This window comes from Taudactylus pleione, unplaced genomic scaffold (assembly GCF_031769625.1).
Source record: "Taudactylus pleione unplaced genomic scaffold, aTauple2 ptg000046l, whole genome shotgun sequence".
NCBI classification, from domain to species: Eukaryota; Metazoa; Chordata; class Amphibia; order Anura; family Myobatrachidae; genus Taudactylus; species Taudactylus pleione.
The window spans coordinates 10,687,519-10,705,171 of record NW_028284448.1 but is presented as its reverse complement, the minus strand read 5'-3'; the positions used below and the strand labels follow the sequence as shown (position 1 = coordinate 10,705,171).

At 46.1% G+C, this 17,653-nt stretch overlaps 1 protein-coding gene and 1 pseudogene across 2 annotated transcripts in view; both read left to right on the top strand.

The window, feature by feature from the left end:
- Positions 1-17,653, top strand: part of WASF1 (WASP family member 1) — a 166,177-nt gene that overhangs the window by 81,315 nt on the left and 67,209 nt on the right. The window lies entirely within an intron of this gene.
- On the top strand, positions 16,777-16,864 carry LOC148537682 (U6 spliceosomal RNA; annotated as a pseudogene).

The following is a 17,653-nucleotide window of genomic DNA, read 5'->3' as shown; positions in this document are numbered from 1 at the left end:
CCCGTCGGCCGCTGCTCCTTCTGGTTCTGGACCATCGTCCTTTCGGTCATCTAGGGCCCAGGGCAGGCCCAAACCACAGTCATTTCCTCGACAGGCTGGCCCTAAGAAATCGGTCAAGCCCCGGAAACAGGCATGGAGTACCAGACGTCCGGCCCCCAAGCCAGATGACAAGCCTGCGGCCTGACGGTCCGGGTCTCCCCTTGGGGGATCCCAGGGTGGGAGGCCGCCTGCTGCAGTTCTCCCGGTGTTGGTCGTTCACTACGACAGACACTTGGGTTCTGGAGGTGGTCTCTCACGGGTACGCCCTCTCCTTCCGGCACAGACCCCCGGCTCGATTCTTCACCACGGGTCTACCATCAGACCGGAACAAGGCTACGGAGCTGCGGAAGGTATTGCACACTATGCTCCAGGCTGGAGTTATAGTGCCTGTTCCATTCTCCCAGAGGGGCCAGGGTTTCTATTCAAATCTATTTTTGGTACAGAAACCCAATGGGTCATATCGTCCGATTCTCAACCTCAAAGCACTCAACAAGTCTTTGCGGGTCCCGAAGTTTCGGATGGAGACCCTACGGTCCATCATTCTGGCGCTGGAACCTGGGGACTACATGGTGTCATTGGACATACAGGACGCTATGGCGGTCATGGCGGCTTCTCTGCGGCTGCAAGGAGTCCGCATGTTGCCGTACTTGGACGACCTGTTATTGGTGGCAGGATCTCCAGAGCTCCTGTTACACCACTTGGACCTGACCATTGCACTGCTGCAACGGCACGGCTGGCTAATCAACTGGCAGAAGTCCACTCTAATCCCGTCTCGGAGGATTCTGCATCTTGGAGCCTTATTGGACTCGGGACAGCAAAGGATCTTCGTGACGGAGGACAAGATCTCTGCTTTACAGTCAAGGGTGCGCAGTTGTCTGCACAGCCGCCGGGTGTCCTTACACTCGGCGATGAGGTTACTGGGCTCCATGGTGTCGGTGTTCGACATGGTGGAATACGCCCAGTTTCACTCCAGACCTCTGCAGCACCTGATCCTGTCCAAGTGGAACGGGCTGCCTCAGTCTCTGAAGTTCCAGACGATTGTGCTCACCCCGGAGGTTCGCCTGTCCCTTGCGTGTTGGTTAAAGACGACCCACCTCAACAAGGGACGTCCGTTCTGGGTTCCAAATTGGGTCCTGTTGACAACGGACGCCAGTCTTCGGGGCTGGGGAGCAGTTTCGGGTCCACACTTGTTCCAGGGCAGGTGGACACCGACAGAAGCGGAGCTTCCAATAAATATCTTGGAACTCCGTGCGGTCTTCAATGCTCTCCTGCAGGCACAGCGGTTTCTCCAGGGTCACCCGGTGCAGGTCCAGTCGGACAATGCTACCACCGTGGCCTACATAAACAGGCAAGGAGGAACTCGCAGTCGGGCGGCTCTCGTAGAGGTCTCTCGGATCCTGGTTTGGGCGGAGCGCAATCTTCCGGCCATATCAGCGGTCTTCATCCCGGGAGTGCTAAATTGGGAGGCGGACTTTCTAAGTCGCCAGGACGTTCATCCAGGGGAATGGTCCCTGCACCCGGACGTTTTTCAACTACTGGTGGACAGGTGGGGTCTTCCAGAAATCGACCTCATGGCGTCCCGGCACAACAACAAGTTGCCGGTGTACGGGTCTCGCACAAGAGACGAAGGGGCGTCTCTGGTGGATGCTCTGTCCGTCCGGTGGACGTTCAGGTTCGCATACCTGTTCCCTCCGGTCTCCCTTCTTCCACGGGTAATCCGGAAATTCAAACAGGAAGGAGGGACGCTCCTGTTGATAGCTCCCACGTGGCCCAGACGGCACTGGTTCTCAGACCTTCAGGGTCTGTCCGTGGACAGTCCTCTGCGGTTGCCGCTACGACCGGACCTTCTGTCTCGGGGTCCTTGTCTTCACCCGGACCTGACTCGGCTGTCTTTGGCGGCGTGGCTGTTGCTACGGCCATGCTGAGGTCCTGGTGGTTTTCCAGCTCTGTGGTGCGTACCATGTTACGAGCTCGGAAACCGTCTTCCGCGAGGATATACCATCGCGTGTGGCATACGTTCTTCCAGTGGTGTCGACCGAGAGGTTATGCACCGCGGGAGTTTCGTCTGTCTCGGATTCTCGCCTTCCTGCAAGCGGGACTAGATCATGGGCTTCGCCTTGCTTCTTTGAAGGTACAGGTTTCGGCCCTATCTGTCTGGTTTCACCGTAGGATTGCTACAATCCCGGATGTGCGCACCTTTATGCAAGGTGTTCTCCGTATTCAGCCGCCCTTTGTTCCACCTGTGGCGCCTTGGGATTTGGCTGTGGTCCTGAGGGCTCTCCAAGGACCGCCGTTTGAACCACTGGGCTCAGTGGATATTAAATGGCTAACAGCTAAGACTGTTTTCCTTCTGGCCGTTGCTTCAGCCAGACATGTTTCTGAGTTAGGGGCTCTTTCTTGTAGACCCCCTTTCTTGGTTTTTCATGGGAACAGGGCAGTGCTCCGCACTCGGCCCGAGTTTCTTCCCAAAGTTGTTTCCCAGTTTCATGTTAACGAGGAAATAGTTGTTCCGGCCTTTAACTCACCGGGTCTTTCCGTGGGTGAGGCCTCTTTGGATGTTGTGCGGGCCTTAAGGACTTATGTTGACCGCACTTCTTTGTTTAGGAAGTCGGACGCTTTGTTGTCCTCTATGGCTTCTGTAAAAAGGGTTGGCCTGCTTCAAAGCAAACTTTGGCAGCCTGGATCCGTATGGCTATTTCTGAAGCTTATCTTCATGAAGGCCTACCGGTCCCTCCTTCTCTGAAGGCTCATTCCACTAGGTCTGTGGGTCCTTCGTGGGCAGCTCGACGTGGTGCCTCGGCAGTTCAGATCTGCAAGGCTGCTACGTGGTCTTCTGTCCATACCTTCGTGAGGTATTACAGGTTTGACACCTTCGCCTCTCAGGATGCTTCCTTCGGGCGGCGGATTCTCCTTTCTGCACAGGAGCGTCCCCACCCTTAAAGGATACTGCTTTGGGACATCCCCAAGGTATCCTGTGGATACCCTATGGACCCTGAAGTAGAAAATATGAGATATGGTAAGAACTTACCCTTGTTATCTCTATTTCTACGAAGTCCATAGGGTTCCACAGGACTCCCGCCCTGTCGCACCTGTGCTGCAGATGGGCTTTGCTCTGGTCACCGGTTTTCCATCTCCCTCTGGTGAGAATGTGATTCTTGTATGTGTCCAGATCTTTGTTCTCTCTCTTCCTTCTCCTCCTCCGGCCTATGGCTTGGTAACTAACTGAGGTGCCTTGGCCCGGGGGCGGGGTATAGGAGGGGGACCTAGTGCATCCTGGGAGGCTGAAAGCTTAACTCTTTGGTGCCCTGCGACTGACGTCACACCTATACCCCAAGGTATCCTGTGGAACCCTATGGACTTCGTAGAAATAGAGATAACAAGGGTAAGTTCTTACCATATCTCATATTTTCAGATGTTTTGTTATTTTCTTTATATTATCAATTCCACCCCACACCTTAAATTCCGATCGATCCCATTTTAAAATAAATAATGAATATAAAGCCTCACTTTTCCATAAGCAAGTATTTCTGTTGATGATAATCACTAATAGCCAGTCATAGCAGTTTTCCCACACTCCATACAATCCAAAGCAAACTGCATGATTCGCTGCTTACAAATGAACACCTTCTATACAGAGGACAAAAATCAATGGGGACATGGGGCATCCCTGTCTCATCCCATTGCCTATCAAAAAGAGATCAGAAAGAGATCCATTAATTCGGACCCTAGCAGTGGGCATACTATAAAGGGCTAAAATCCTATGTAATGTCAGAGGACCCAACCCGATGTGCTCCAACACTGATCTCATGAAATGCCAATTAACCCAATCAAATACCTTCTCGGCGTCGGTGGAAACCTGACCTCTAGAAGCTAAGTGGATTAGATTCAAGACTTTAGTGGTGTAATCCTTCGCCTCTCGGCCAAGGACAAATCCTACTTGGTCGTCATTGTGTATTAGAGAAGGGAGTAGACCATTTATCCTATTTGCCATTAATTTTGCAAACAATTTTAGATCCACATTTAAAAGAGAGGTCTGTAGCTAGAGCACACCGAGGGGTCCTTATGTAGGGATCACTGTTATGTGAGCTTCTAAAGATTGAGGGGAGAAATGGGCATCTGCTGATATACAATTAAAGGCCTGCAGAAGTCTAGAAGCCAGGATGTCGTTAAATGTTTTATAATAAACTATGGTGTAACTATCTGGACCTGGGCTCTTGCCCGATGGCATAGTTGAGTTGGCATGTTCCAGCTCTTGAAGGCTAAAGGGTTTTTCTAGTGCTTCGCGATCAGAAAGTGAAAGCGTGGAGTAAGTTAGAGCCGTCAAATATTCATTAGCTTGTAATGAACAAGAAGCAGGGTTTGCTGCTTTAGGGACTTTATTTAAATTATATAAAGTTGTATAATATTTTTTAAAACAGGAGGCAATTTCTGGGGTTTTAAATTGGAGAGCGCCATTTTCGTCTTTCATTGAGCTAACAAAAGAATTTGCCCTCTGAGACCTGAGGGCATATCCAAGCAAACGTCTCGGCTTGTTTCCCCATTGGTAGTATTTACGATTACATTTACGAAGAGAAAGCTGAACATTGTCAGAAATCAGTTATTCAACTGCCTTCTGGCTTCTGCCAACTCTACATATTCCGATCCAGACGCTAATGATAGTTAATAGCTCTGCAGATTAGGGAGGCCAAGCTCCCATTCCTGGTGTTTGCAGAGGGTCAAAAAATGAATTTGGAGCTTTTTTCCAGATCAAATAAATTTAGAGATACTGTGCTGCAAATCTCCCATAACATGGGAAGGCAACCAAAGGCAAATGGGAAGGCAAGCTTGAAAAGATAAAGTAACCTGGGAAAGAAATTCAGATTAACAGCTGTTATGCTACCAATCCATGAGTTATACAGTTTTTCCCATTGATGCATGCATTTTATGATGCTCTCAATCAGTTTAAGAAAGTTAGCAGCAAAGAGACGTTCATAATAGGTGATCAGGGAAATCATTAAATATTTCATGGTTTTATCGCCATTGAGTTTTATAACTGTCCTTCAACTGAGAGCAGACCCCGGGAAGAATATTCAGCCCACCACTCTCCTCCACACCCGGCGACTGAACGCCTGAGAGCTCAAGGACGCCGGCGTAGTGGTGAGTAGCGGCCGATCTCAGGCCGCATCCTGACAGACTCCACTTTTAAACTTATCACGTATTCTATGTGTTTTCGGGTGAGAAAAATGGAGGCTATTTGGATAGCCATGTTTTTACTGTGTATGTTTACCCCCGTAAATATATTAAAGTGTATGTGAACTGTATATGGAATCCCCTTTTTCCATGCCTTTTCCACAAGAATGAGGGTCCTTCTATTCTAACTTCTATCATGGATACATGTACAAATACTTTAGTGAACCATACAGTAAATATCTTTTCATAGTATTTCATGTTTGAACTTTTCAATTGTTGGCAGTTATACAAACCATAAAATGATGTAGTCATATATTTTGCATTAGTGCCCATGGTTTGGGTATTAAAATGAAATTGCTATTGTCTCAATTTTTCTGTCCCTCATGACCATCAGCTCTTTTTACCTGCGCGTTATCCTGGTACAGCAGCTGACATCAAGGACAATTTGATTTGTTGCCTAGCAGCAAAATATAGAAATGAATGCTTAACATGTTCAACAAAAATTTTGTTTTTTTTGTGCGTTTGCTGTTTCACTGTGACCGTTTCCAAAGTAAATGGACAAGCGAAAAAGACTTTTGGGGTAGAAATTGGGTGTAGTTTTGTGAATTCCATTAAGTTTTTTTTTTTTTTAGATCTGTTAAATGAGACTGACATGCATACATATATTTGTGTACTCAGAGTGACTTTAAAAGTAACTTGCTGTACTGCAGCTCATATGTCTCAGTGACTGTGCTATGAACTGAATTTTAAGTACTACCTGAACACAGAGCACCTGAGCCTTACTCTGGATTTTGGGGTAACCAGCAGTGGGCTGTAAGTGGCAATACAGGTACTGGAAAAACTGCATGTCCCAGTTTTCCCTGATGCCAGGGAAAGTTTGCATTGTGGTTCTCCGTGCCAGCTTGCCTTGGTAGCCCTACCATCCTGGACTTGTAGTACCTCCACGTGCTTATTTTAAACCCGCTCGGTAATAATTTCACCCTTTGCATCTCCCCTCCCCCAGTGAATTCCCTACCTGACTGCTCTTATGTGGCTTTACTGGCACAGTGATGCTCTATTACCAACTACAAACCCCAGGCACAGGTCTGAAGTTTATTCTGCAGCTGTAGTGTTTGTCATCATCCACAAGTGACTTTTGAGGTGACAAGTTGTCTTGCTGCCTTGTGGATTATCTGATGCCTGGTGGTCACCTGCTAACAGGAGGGGCGTCGCACAAAGCAGGACATTCCGAACAATTACACTATTACAACACAAGCTGCAAAAGATTTTCAAAGCACTACTACTGACTGCCTGTTAATTGGCCTTGGATGCTGTCGCTAATGAATGTGCGGCTGCCGGCTCCTCGTTAAGACGTCGCAGACTCTTTCTGATGACCTGTCCATTCCCAAATGAACCACTAATATGACACTGGCTGCATAGTACAAGCTAGCCATTTAACATAGCTAAAAGGCAGTTGTCAGCTTAAATTCATTAAAATATTTTCCCAGTGACATTCTATAACTCATAGTGTCTTAGGTGCACCCTAGGCAAACCGTATAGGTTTGCCTAATGAAAGTACTGACCTTGCGTAGGATGAGATGATCAGATTACTTCTTTTATTCTATTATGTTGCATAGCATTTAATGGTTTTGAATTAACCTGACTTTCGTAGTGTAAACCTGGCCACATATTCACATTGGAAAATTGGCCTAATATCAACTTGGTTGTAAATCCAAAATGGGGGAAATTCAATTCAGCGTGAGTTGCTAAGTTCCTGAGATGGATGCCCAGAGCTATTCAATTGCACGCACTGCGCCAGGCACTTAAGTTGGGAGTTGCAGTTTACCCCAACTAATACTTAGTCATGGCAACCTGTATTTTCCAACTTAAGTGTTGGTTGCGTTGCTGTTGCCGTACGCAATGCTACCCCAAGGCACTAATTAGCACAGATTTCTGCTCACACCTTGGGAGGGTGTGATCAGACTTCTGCTAGTCACGGAATTATAGCATGGCCAATTGAATCGCTCTGGGTACTCCTCCCGGGAGCTTAAAAAACTTGCGCTGAATTGAATTCCCCCAACAAAGTCAATCCTGTGAATTAGCCAAAATTAGTGATTGTGTAATTTTAAATCCAGTTAGGGGAAACTATCTGTCAGTGTTTTGGGTCACCTTGCCAGCCGCACTTCCTGTATTATGATCTGAATTAATTTTAGTTTTTATTTTAACTTGTCTGCTTTTCTTGTCTGTAATGTTCTTATTTTACAGTATTATCAACAATTTTAATGTTAGGATTTTAGCTTCGCATGTTTGCACAGTAAAGCTTTGTCTTAATGTAAGCGTTCATGACATGATGTATTATTTAATTAGCATCACATTTCCCCGGGACAGAATAGCAGGCAGAGTAAACCTCGTGTGAAAGAAAGTATTGCCTTGTTGGACTTTCCCAATGCTCCAGTGTACAAGAAAAAAAAGTACTGCCAAATTGCGTTCCTGCCATTCATCTATTCTGGAGATTGACTTTTGAACTGAATGCGTTATATAAAAAGCAAGTTTTCACTGAAAAGGAATTCACATCTTTTAGCAACTAGCTGTATTTTCTGGTGACACAAGGTCTAGAAATCTACATCCATCAAGTTTGTGCTTAATAAAAGTGAAGTTGTGTTGTCCCAGAAAAAGGTAACAAAACCCCCAGGGTAACAGTTGACAATTTATGTGTAAAGGAGAAACAATTCATGACCTCAAACTTTAATCTGGTAAATTTCTTTGATTAATTCCTATTATAATTCATTGTTATATTTATACAAAAATAATTTTTTTATAATAATAATAAAAAAAAAAAGGAATAAGATCCAATCCATTTTTAAATGATTAGTGAGTTAGTCATCGGAACCTCATGTGGTAACAATTTCCACAGCCTAACCACCCTTACATTACTGAACCCTCTTCTATGGTGATGGCGAAACCATCTTTCTATCATTAACAATTTATTACACCTCATTCTCCACGTTGTCCTTGATATGAAAAGTCAAATCTTTGTGTTGACCCTTAATACATATTAAGAAGGTCACTTCTAAGCTGTCTTTTTTTTTTTTTTTTAAACATAATTAGGCCTCTTAAGTCCTTCTTACCGGAGGATAGAGGCTTTGGTAGAATACCTCCGAAAATGTCTCCATTGTTATAAAGCGGCTACCACCATCTGAGGATGCCCCTGTTAGTTAGTATTCCTGAATTTCCATCTCTGTCTCCATTTAAAGTGGCATAATTATTGCCATTGAGTTCTTACTGCTGAAGTTTAATCTGGCCCAGCGTTGACATTTTGGGAACATTTTTCTGTAGTAAATTATTATCCTTCATTGTGTCATTAACCCTACATAGCTCTAGTTTGGTACCATCTGCAAGTACTTTCAAAGGCATCTACATAAATAATAAAGTTTAATATCCCTGTGGTACACAATTAAAATCTTTTTACCAAAGTCTCTATACTGTGTTTTTCCATTTGTAACAAACTTTTATTTTTATAAATTCAGCAGCATCTGTTTTTATTATGGAAAATACAGACCATGAAAGCCATTTCTGAGCGCACATTTTGCCCATGTCATTTATATATATATATATATATATATATATATATATATATATGTATGTATGTATGTATTAGGGGTGAGCGGGTTCGGATTTCTGAAATCCGAACCCCCCCGAACCCCCCCGATCCGAGTCTGATCCGAGTCAGGCTCGACTTTTCCCGCCTGACTCGGATCTGAAATCGAGGCAAAACGTCATCATCCCGCCTTCCGAGTCTCGCGGGTTTTGGATCCTATATAAGGTACCCGCGTCGGCGCCATTTTCTCACTCGGCTGTGGACAGTGAAGAGGGAGGGTGGGAGTTAGGGCTGTGTAGTGTAGTGTAGTGTAGTGCTGCTGTTGTCCACTACTTCAAAGTCCATAGGGGCTGGCTGTGTTGTGCTGTGCTGCTGTTGTTAATAGGGGCTGTGTCCACTACTTCAAAGTCCATAGGGGCTGGCTGGACTGTGTTGTGCAGTCAGTTCTCCATAGGGGCTGTGTCCACTCCAAAGTCCTGTGCAGTGTCCCAGTCCTAAAGGAGTGCTGTAGTGTTGTCCAGGGGGTGCTCTGTCCATCAGGGGTGCTCCCCCCAAGTGCTAAAAAAATAATATATTTTCTGTGTTTGTGAATTGTGTGCGCAGTAGCCGCACGTGCATCAACAAAGTAGTGCCAAGCGTGCGCCTGTGTCATAAGTAAAGGGCCGGCTGGCTTGACCGTTAAGGGTGCTGTAACCCCCGAAAGTACACTCCAGTCCAAACAAAAAAAAAAATTATTTTCTGTGTTTGTGAATTGTGTGCGCAGTAGCCGCACGTGCATCAACAAAGTAGTGCCAAGCGTGCGCCTGTGTCATAAGTAAAGGGCCGGCTGGCTTGACCGTTAAGGGTGCTGTAACCCCCGAAAGTACACTCCAGTCCAAACCAAAAAAAAAATTATTTTCTGTGTTTGTGAATTGTGTGCGCAGTAGCCGCACGTGCATCAACAAAGTAGTGCCAAGCGTGCGCCTGTGTCATAAGTAAAGGGCCGGCTGGCTTGACCATTAAAGGGTGCTGTAACCCCCAAAGTACACTCCAGTCCAAACCAAAAAAAAAATTATTTTCTGTGTTTGTGAATTGTGTGCGCAGTAGCCGCACGTGCATCAACAAAGTAGTGCCAAGCGTGCGCCTGTGTCATAAGTAAAGGGCCGGCTGGCTTGACCGTTAAGGGTGCTGTAACCCCCGAAAGTACACTCCAGTCCAAACCAAAAAAAAAATTATTTTCTGTGTTTGTGAATTGTGTGCGCAGTAGCCGCACGTGCATCAACAAAGTAGTGCCAAGCGTGCACCTGTGTCATAAGTAAAGGGCCGGCTGGCTTGACCGTTAAAGGGTGCTGTAACCCCCAAAGTACACTCCAGTCCAAACCAAAAAAAAAATTATTTTCTGTGTTTAGCCGCACGTATATATCAAATCGATATAACATAAATGGAGGACCAAACTTTCTCCGATAAAAATAAAATAGAGAAAGATCAAGAACCACTTCCTCCTAGTGCTGAAGCTGCTGCCACTAGTCATGACATAGACGATAACATGCCATCAACGTCGTCTGCCAAGGCCGATGCCCAATGTCATAGTAGAGGGCACATACAATCCCAAATGGCAAAGTTCAGGAAAATGACCTTGAAAAAGACATTTAAATCAGCTGAAGAGAAACGTAAACTTGCCAATATGCCATTTACGACACGGAGTGGCAAGGAACGGTTAAGGTCGATCCCTAGTATGTTCATGACTAGTGGTTCAGCTTCACATGACGATGGAAGCCCTCCTCCCACTAAAAAAATCAAAAGAGTTAAGCTGGCAAAAGCACAGCGAAGAACTGTGCTTTCTAAGAAGATATCACAAATCCCCAAGGAGAGTCCAAGTGTGGTGGTGGTTGCGATGCCTGACCTTCCCAGCACTGGACGGGAAGAGGTGGCTCTTTCCACCATTTGCACGCCCCCTGCAAGTGCTGAAAGGAGCACCCACAGTCCACTTGCTGATATGCAAATTGAAGATGTCACTGTTGAAGTACAACAGGATGAGGATACTGGTGTAGCTGGCGCTGAGGAGGAAGTTGGCGAGGAGGATTCTGATGGTGATGTGGTTTGTTTAAATCAGGCTCCGGGGGAGACAGTTGTTGTCCGTGGGATGAAAAAGCCCATCACGGTCATGCCTGGGCAGAAGACCAAACATTCCACCTCTTTGGTCTGGCAATATTTCTATCCAAATCCGGACAACAACTGTCTTGCCATATGTACCATATGTAAAGGTGAAATAAGTAGGGGTAGGGACGTCAACCACCTAGGAACATCCTCCCTTATACGGCACCTGCAGCGCGTTCATAAAAAGTTACTGTCAAGTTCAGAAACTTTGGCTAAGACCGTAAGCAGTCCAGGGACACCTAAATCCCGTTGTCCTGTTGTATCCAAGCGCCTGCAAACCACACCGTCAACTCCCTCCTCGTCAATTTCCTCCTTAGTCAGGATCGGAAGTAGTCCTGCAGGCCATGTCACTGGCATGACTGACTCTCCTATCCGGGATTCCTCTGGAGGATCCTGCATTGCTACGCCTACTGCTGCTGCTGTTGCTGCTGCTGGGAGTCGTTCATCATCCCAGAGAGGAAGTAGGAACACCACTACTTTTACTAAACAATTGACCCTCCAACAGTCCTTAGCGAGGAGGATGAAGTACGACAGCAGTCATCCTGAAGCAAAACGTATAACTGAGGCCTTGACTGCTATGTTGGTGTTAGACGTGCGTCCGGTATCCGCCATTAGTGCAGTGGGATTTAGACAATTGATGGAGGTAGTGTGTCCCCGGTTCCAAATCCCGTCTAGATTCCACTTCACTAGGCAGGCGATACCGAGACTGTACAGAAACGTCAGAAAAAGTGTCCTCAGTGTCCTGAAAAATGCCGTTGTACACAATGTCCACTTAACCACGGACATGTGGACAAGTGGAACAGGGCAGACTAAGGACTATATGACTGTGACAGCCCACTGGGTAGATGTATCACCTTACGCAGCAACAGCAGCAGCGTCACCAGTAGCAGCATCTCAGAAACGCCAGCTCGTTACAAGGCAGGCTACGCTGTGTATCACCGGTTTCAGTAAGAGGCACACCGCCGACAACCTCTTAGAGAAACTGAGGGAAATCATCGCCCAGTGGCTTACCCCACTTAGACTCTCCTGGGGATTTGTGATATCTGACAACGCCACCAATATTGTGCGGGCATTACATCTGGGCAAATTCCAGCACGTCCCATGTTTTGCTCACACAATAAACTTGGTGGTGCAGAATTTTCTGAAAAGCGACAGGGGCGTGCAGGAGACGCTTTGGGTGGCCCGAAAAATTTCTGGCCACTTTCGCCATTCAGCGACTGCGTGCCAATGACTGGAGCGCCAGCAAACACTCTTGAACCTACCCCGCCATCACCTGAAGCAAGAGGTTGTGACGCGGTGGAACTCAACCCTCTATATGCTTCAGAGGATGGAGGAGCAGCAAAAGGCCATACAAGCCTATACATCCACCTATGACATAGGCAAAGGAGGGGGTATGCACCTGACTCAAGCACAGTGGAGAATGATTTCCGTGTTGTGCAAGGTTCTCCAGCCCTTCGAACTTGCCACACGTGAAGTCAGTTCAGACACAGCCAGCTTGAGTCAGGTCATTCCCCTCATCAGGCTTTTGCAGAAGCAGCTGGAGAAAGTGAAGGAGGAGCTAAGACGGAGCGATTCCGCTCGGCATGTGGGACTTGTGGATGAAGCCCTTCATTCGCTTTGCCAGGATTCCAGGGTGGTCAATCTGTTGAAATCAGACCACTACATTTTGGCCACCGTGCTTGATCCTAGGTTTAAAGCCTATGTGGTGTCTCTCTTTCCGGCCGACACAAGCCTGCAGAGGTGCAAAGACCTGCTGGTGAACACACTGTCAGCTGAAGCGGAACGTGACACGTCAACGGCTCCTTCTTCATTTTCTCCCGCAACTGGGGCTGCCAGGAAAAAACTTAGGTATCCTAAGCAACCCGCTGGCGGTGATGCAGGGCAGGCAGGACCAAGTTTGGACATCTGGTCCGGACTGAAGGACCTGGCAACAATTTCTGACATGTCTACTGTCACTGCATATGATACTGTCACCATTGACAGAATGGTGGAGGATTACATCGGTGACAGCATCCAAGTAGGCATGTCAGACAGTCCATACCTGTACTGGCAGGAAAAAGAGGCAATTTGGAGGCCCCTGTACAAGCTGGCTCTATTTTACCTGAGTTGCCCCCCCTCCAGTGTGTATTCCGAAAGAGTGTTTAGTGCAGCCGGGAACCTTGTCAGCGAAAGGCGTAGGAGGTTGCTTCCACAGAATGTGGAGAAGATGATGTTCATAAAAATGAATTATCAGCTCTTCCAGGGAGACCAGCCTCCAGAAGGTACAGAGGGACCTGTGGTGGTGGATTCAAGTGGGGACGAGTTAATACTTTGTGAGGATGAGGATGTACACACTGAAGAGGGTGAGGAATCGGTGGATGAGGAGGATGAGGATGACATCTTGCCTCCGTAGAGCCAGTTTGTGCAGGGACACATTAATTGCCAGCTTGTTTTGTGGGGGCCCAAACGAACCAATCATTTCAGCCACAGTTGTGTGGCAGACCCTGGCGCTGAAATGATTGATTTGTTAAAGTGTGCATGTCCTGTTTATACAACATAAGGGTGGGTGGGAGGGCCCAAGGACAATTCCATCTTGCACTTCTTTTTTTTCTTTGCATTATGTACAGTTTGGGGCCTAGTTTTTCTAACTGCCATCCTGTCTGCCACTGCAGTGTCACTCCTAGATGGGTCACGTGTTTGTGCCGCCCACTCGTGTCGCTTAGCATAGTCATCCAGCTACCTCGGTGCAACCTTTTGGACATGAAAACACTATTGTGAGGTGTGAGGTGTTCAGAATAGACTGGAAATGAGTGGAAATTAAGGTTATTGAGGTTAATAATAGCATAGGAGCAGAGAAACCAACAAATTCTGTGATTTTAGCTGTTTTTATGCTTTTTTAAAAAAAAATACAGATCCAAAACACAAAACCCAGAACCCAAAACACGGAAGGGTGGTTTTGGCAAAACCAATCCAGATCCAAAACACGAAGAAAGATCCAGATCCAAAACACAAAACACGAAAAGTGGCCGGTGCACACCCCTAGTATGTATGTATATGTGTGTGTGTGTGTGTGTGTAATATATATATATATATATATATATATATATATATTTGGCAAAAATGTTTTCCAAATAATGATCCATATGGCAACAACCCGTATCTGGTAATGCTGACAACTGTCCATCTGTTGCGCGCTTTCTTATGAACAAACTGATTTTATGAAAGTACTACATGCTTTGCAGACCTTGATGGGAAAATCATTTCAGTACTTGACACCCTATTGCTCATTCTTTAGCATCATCTCTCCTTCATCCACCAGGGGACACTGGTGGTTAAGACACTAGGGTATAGACATGTGTGGATGAGAGGAGCTGGCACTTTAAATTTATAAATGTGAGTGACTCTTCCCCCTCAATCCCCCAGAAGCCCCAGTTTTAGAATTGTACCCAAGAGAGCCCGAACTTAGTATTTTACTTTAATTTTCACTTTATTTTTGTTTTAAGATTCCCACAAGCATTGAGGACAGGCTGACAGATACAGTGCCTTGCAAAAGTATACACCCCCCTCTTGGCTTTTTACCTTTTTCGTTACATTACAAACTGTAATTTTTATTTTATTTTTATCTGAATTTTATGTGATGGATCTGCACAAAATAGTCTAATTTGGTGAAGTGAAATGAGAAAAATATATATAAAAAAGAATCTTTATAAATAAAATTCTGAAAATTGGCATGTGCATATGTAATCACCCCCTTTGCTATGAAGCCCCTCAAAAGTTCTGGTGCAACCAATTACCTTCAGAAGTCACATTATTAGTGAAATGAAGTCCACCTGTGTGAAATCTAAGTGTCACATGATCTGTCAGTATAAATACACCTTTTCTGAAAGGCCCCAGAGGCTGCAACACCACTAAGCAAGAGGCATCACACCATGAAGACCAAGGAGCTCTCCAAACAAGTCAGGGACAAAGTTGTTGAGAAGTACAATTCTGGGTTGTGTTATAAAAAAATATCCAAATCTTGATGATCCCCTGAAGCACCATCAAATGGAAAGAAAATGGTACCACAACAAACCTGCCAAGAGAGGGCCGCCCACCAAAACTCACAGAACGGGCAAGGAGGGCATTAATCAGAGAGGCAGCAAGAGACCAAAGGTAACGCTGAAGGAGCTGCAGAGTTCCACAGCAGAGACTGGTGTATCTGTGCATGTGACCACAATAAGCCATACACTCCATAGAGCTGAGTTTTATGGAAGAGTGGCCAGAAATAAGCCATTATTTGGTGATAAAAATAAGACACGATTTGAGTTTGCCAAAAGGCATGTGGGCGACTTCCCAAATGTATGGAGGAAGGTGCTCTGCTCAGATGAGACTAAAATTCAACTTTTCGGCCACCAAGGAAAACGCTATGTCTTGGGCAAACCCAACACATCCCATCACCCCAAGAACACCATCCCCATAGTTTTTCAGCAGCAGGGACTGGGAAACTGATTTGAGTCGAGGGAAAGATGGATGGTGCTAAATGCAGGGATATTCTTGAGCAAAACCTTTGTCTGCCTGTGATTTGAGACTGGGGCGGAGGTTCACCTTCCAGCAGGACAATGACCCGAAGCATACTGCTAAAGCAACACTTGAGTAGTTTAAGGGGAAAAATTTAAATGTGTTGGAATGGCCTAGTCAAAGCCCAGATCTCAATCCAATTGAGAATCTGTGGTCAGACTTGAAGATTGCTGTTCACAAGCGGAAACCATCCAACATGAAGGAGCTGGAGCAGTTTTGCCTTGAGGAATGGGCAAAAATCCCAGGGGCAAGACGTGGCAAGCTCATAGAGACTTATCCAAAGCGACTTGCAGCTGTAATTGCCGCAAAAAGGTGGCTCAACAAAGTACTGACTTTAGGGGGGTGAATAGTTATGCTCGCTGAAGTTTTCTGTTATGTTGTCCTAAATGTGGTTTGATTCAGAATATTAAAAAAAACACATCTTCACAGTTGTAGTCATGTTCTGTGAATGAAATGATGCACACCTTCAAACAATCCATTTTAATTCCAGGTTATGAGGCAACAAAACATGAAAAATGCAAAGGGGGTGAGTACTTTTGCAAGGCACTGTAGCTGCATCTATCAGCCTGCTACAAGGAGGCATCAGCGGGACCCGCCGCCAATATTAAACAGTGAGTGTCCGGGTCCCATGCACCCTGACACTAGCGGGGAGGAAGATGCCGCAGCCTATTAAAGAGGCTGTGTCCATGTCTCTATGGCCACAGCAGGACCAGATGCCAGCAGCTGCAATAAGGATATCTCTTCCAATGATAGCAGGAGACTGGGATGATTCCTACGGTGTCGCCTCCCCCTACAGTGCCTCTTCGGTTCAGTAAGGCTTTGTTGCTAACAGCGCTATTGGTAGCTAGACAGTCATTATCAGCGCTGTAGTCAGTGCTGTTACAAGCTTGGGTGCCTGTGCTGTGACACATTGCTCTGTGATACCAGGATCAAAGCCTGTTTGTAGTGGTCATAGCTTAGCTGGATCCTGGCGCCGGTGGGAATTAAGGGGCGGAGTCAGAGTGGGCTGTCCCATGCTCCCGCGTAGTACTCTAGCTGTAATAGCCAGCTTTCCTGTAGTCATGCTTGATGATTAGCGGGTCTCCCGCCCAGCGCATCTCAGCTGGTCAGTGGACCCCACACTGCTCCGGACTCAGCTTCTTGGGGGTGTTGGGCTCAGCCTCCCCATCCACAGTGCACGCAGTTTTAGAGTCTGCCTGCTTAATTGTTAGGCAGCTGCAGAGTCTTTATAGACCATAGCTTTGCCTCATATAATTTATATTGAAGCTAAGTAGATCTAGTGATGATTTCTATGACCGTTTTAATCCGTATATTGCAGTGTTCACTTCGGCAGAACATATACTGAAATTGAAACGATACAGAGCATGGCCCCTGCGCACGCAAATTCGTGAAGGGTTCCACGAAACCCTCAAGGGGTTATGTGATAAGATTATCTGTCACTTGGTTATCTCAGTATTGCTGCAGTTTTTGGCATACAGCCACACCTTGTCCGATCTCGTTCAATCACGGAAGCTGAGCAGATAGTACTTGGATGGGACTCTGCCTGGGAACACCAGGTGCTGTCAGTTATAAGGTGGTAATACCTTGTAATTGTCATCAGGATCAGTTCTCACTACTGTCAGATGTGATTGAAGGGAGGCAGCAGCTCTACGCTATTATCATATGAAACCTATCACTGTTCACTGTGGCATATATGCCTGTAACTACATAGGGATACTGCAGCATGTTTACATACATATTAGGGGGCCCTATTATCTCTATATCAGTAATTGCTTCTCTGCTTTTGCATACAGTGTAATATGATTCTTGTCAGTTAATGTCTGATATGCACCCTTTTCTGGAACACTGGCAGTGTGACCAATTGACCATCTCACAGTACACATTGACTCCTGGGTGATTCGCGTTCAAGATGATTTAGGATACTTTGTACTGGAGTGAGCAGATTTTGCCTAGGAGCTTATCCAGCGTCCAAAGAGCTGTTAGGAGTGCCAAGTGGTCTAAGGCGTTAGAGGGCCCATAGCCCAGAGGTCGATGGATCAGATCCATCCTCTGTTTCCACATTGATATCTTCCCGACATCTGGGTGTTCTGGTCTCTGAATGGAGGGGTTTAGATCCCACTTCTGACATGTGTTTTACCCATAATCACTGAGTCAGACGGTGTAATGGTTAGCAAGGTGATTCTCCCACGAATTGCT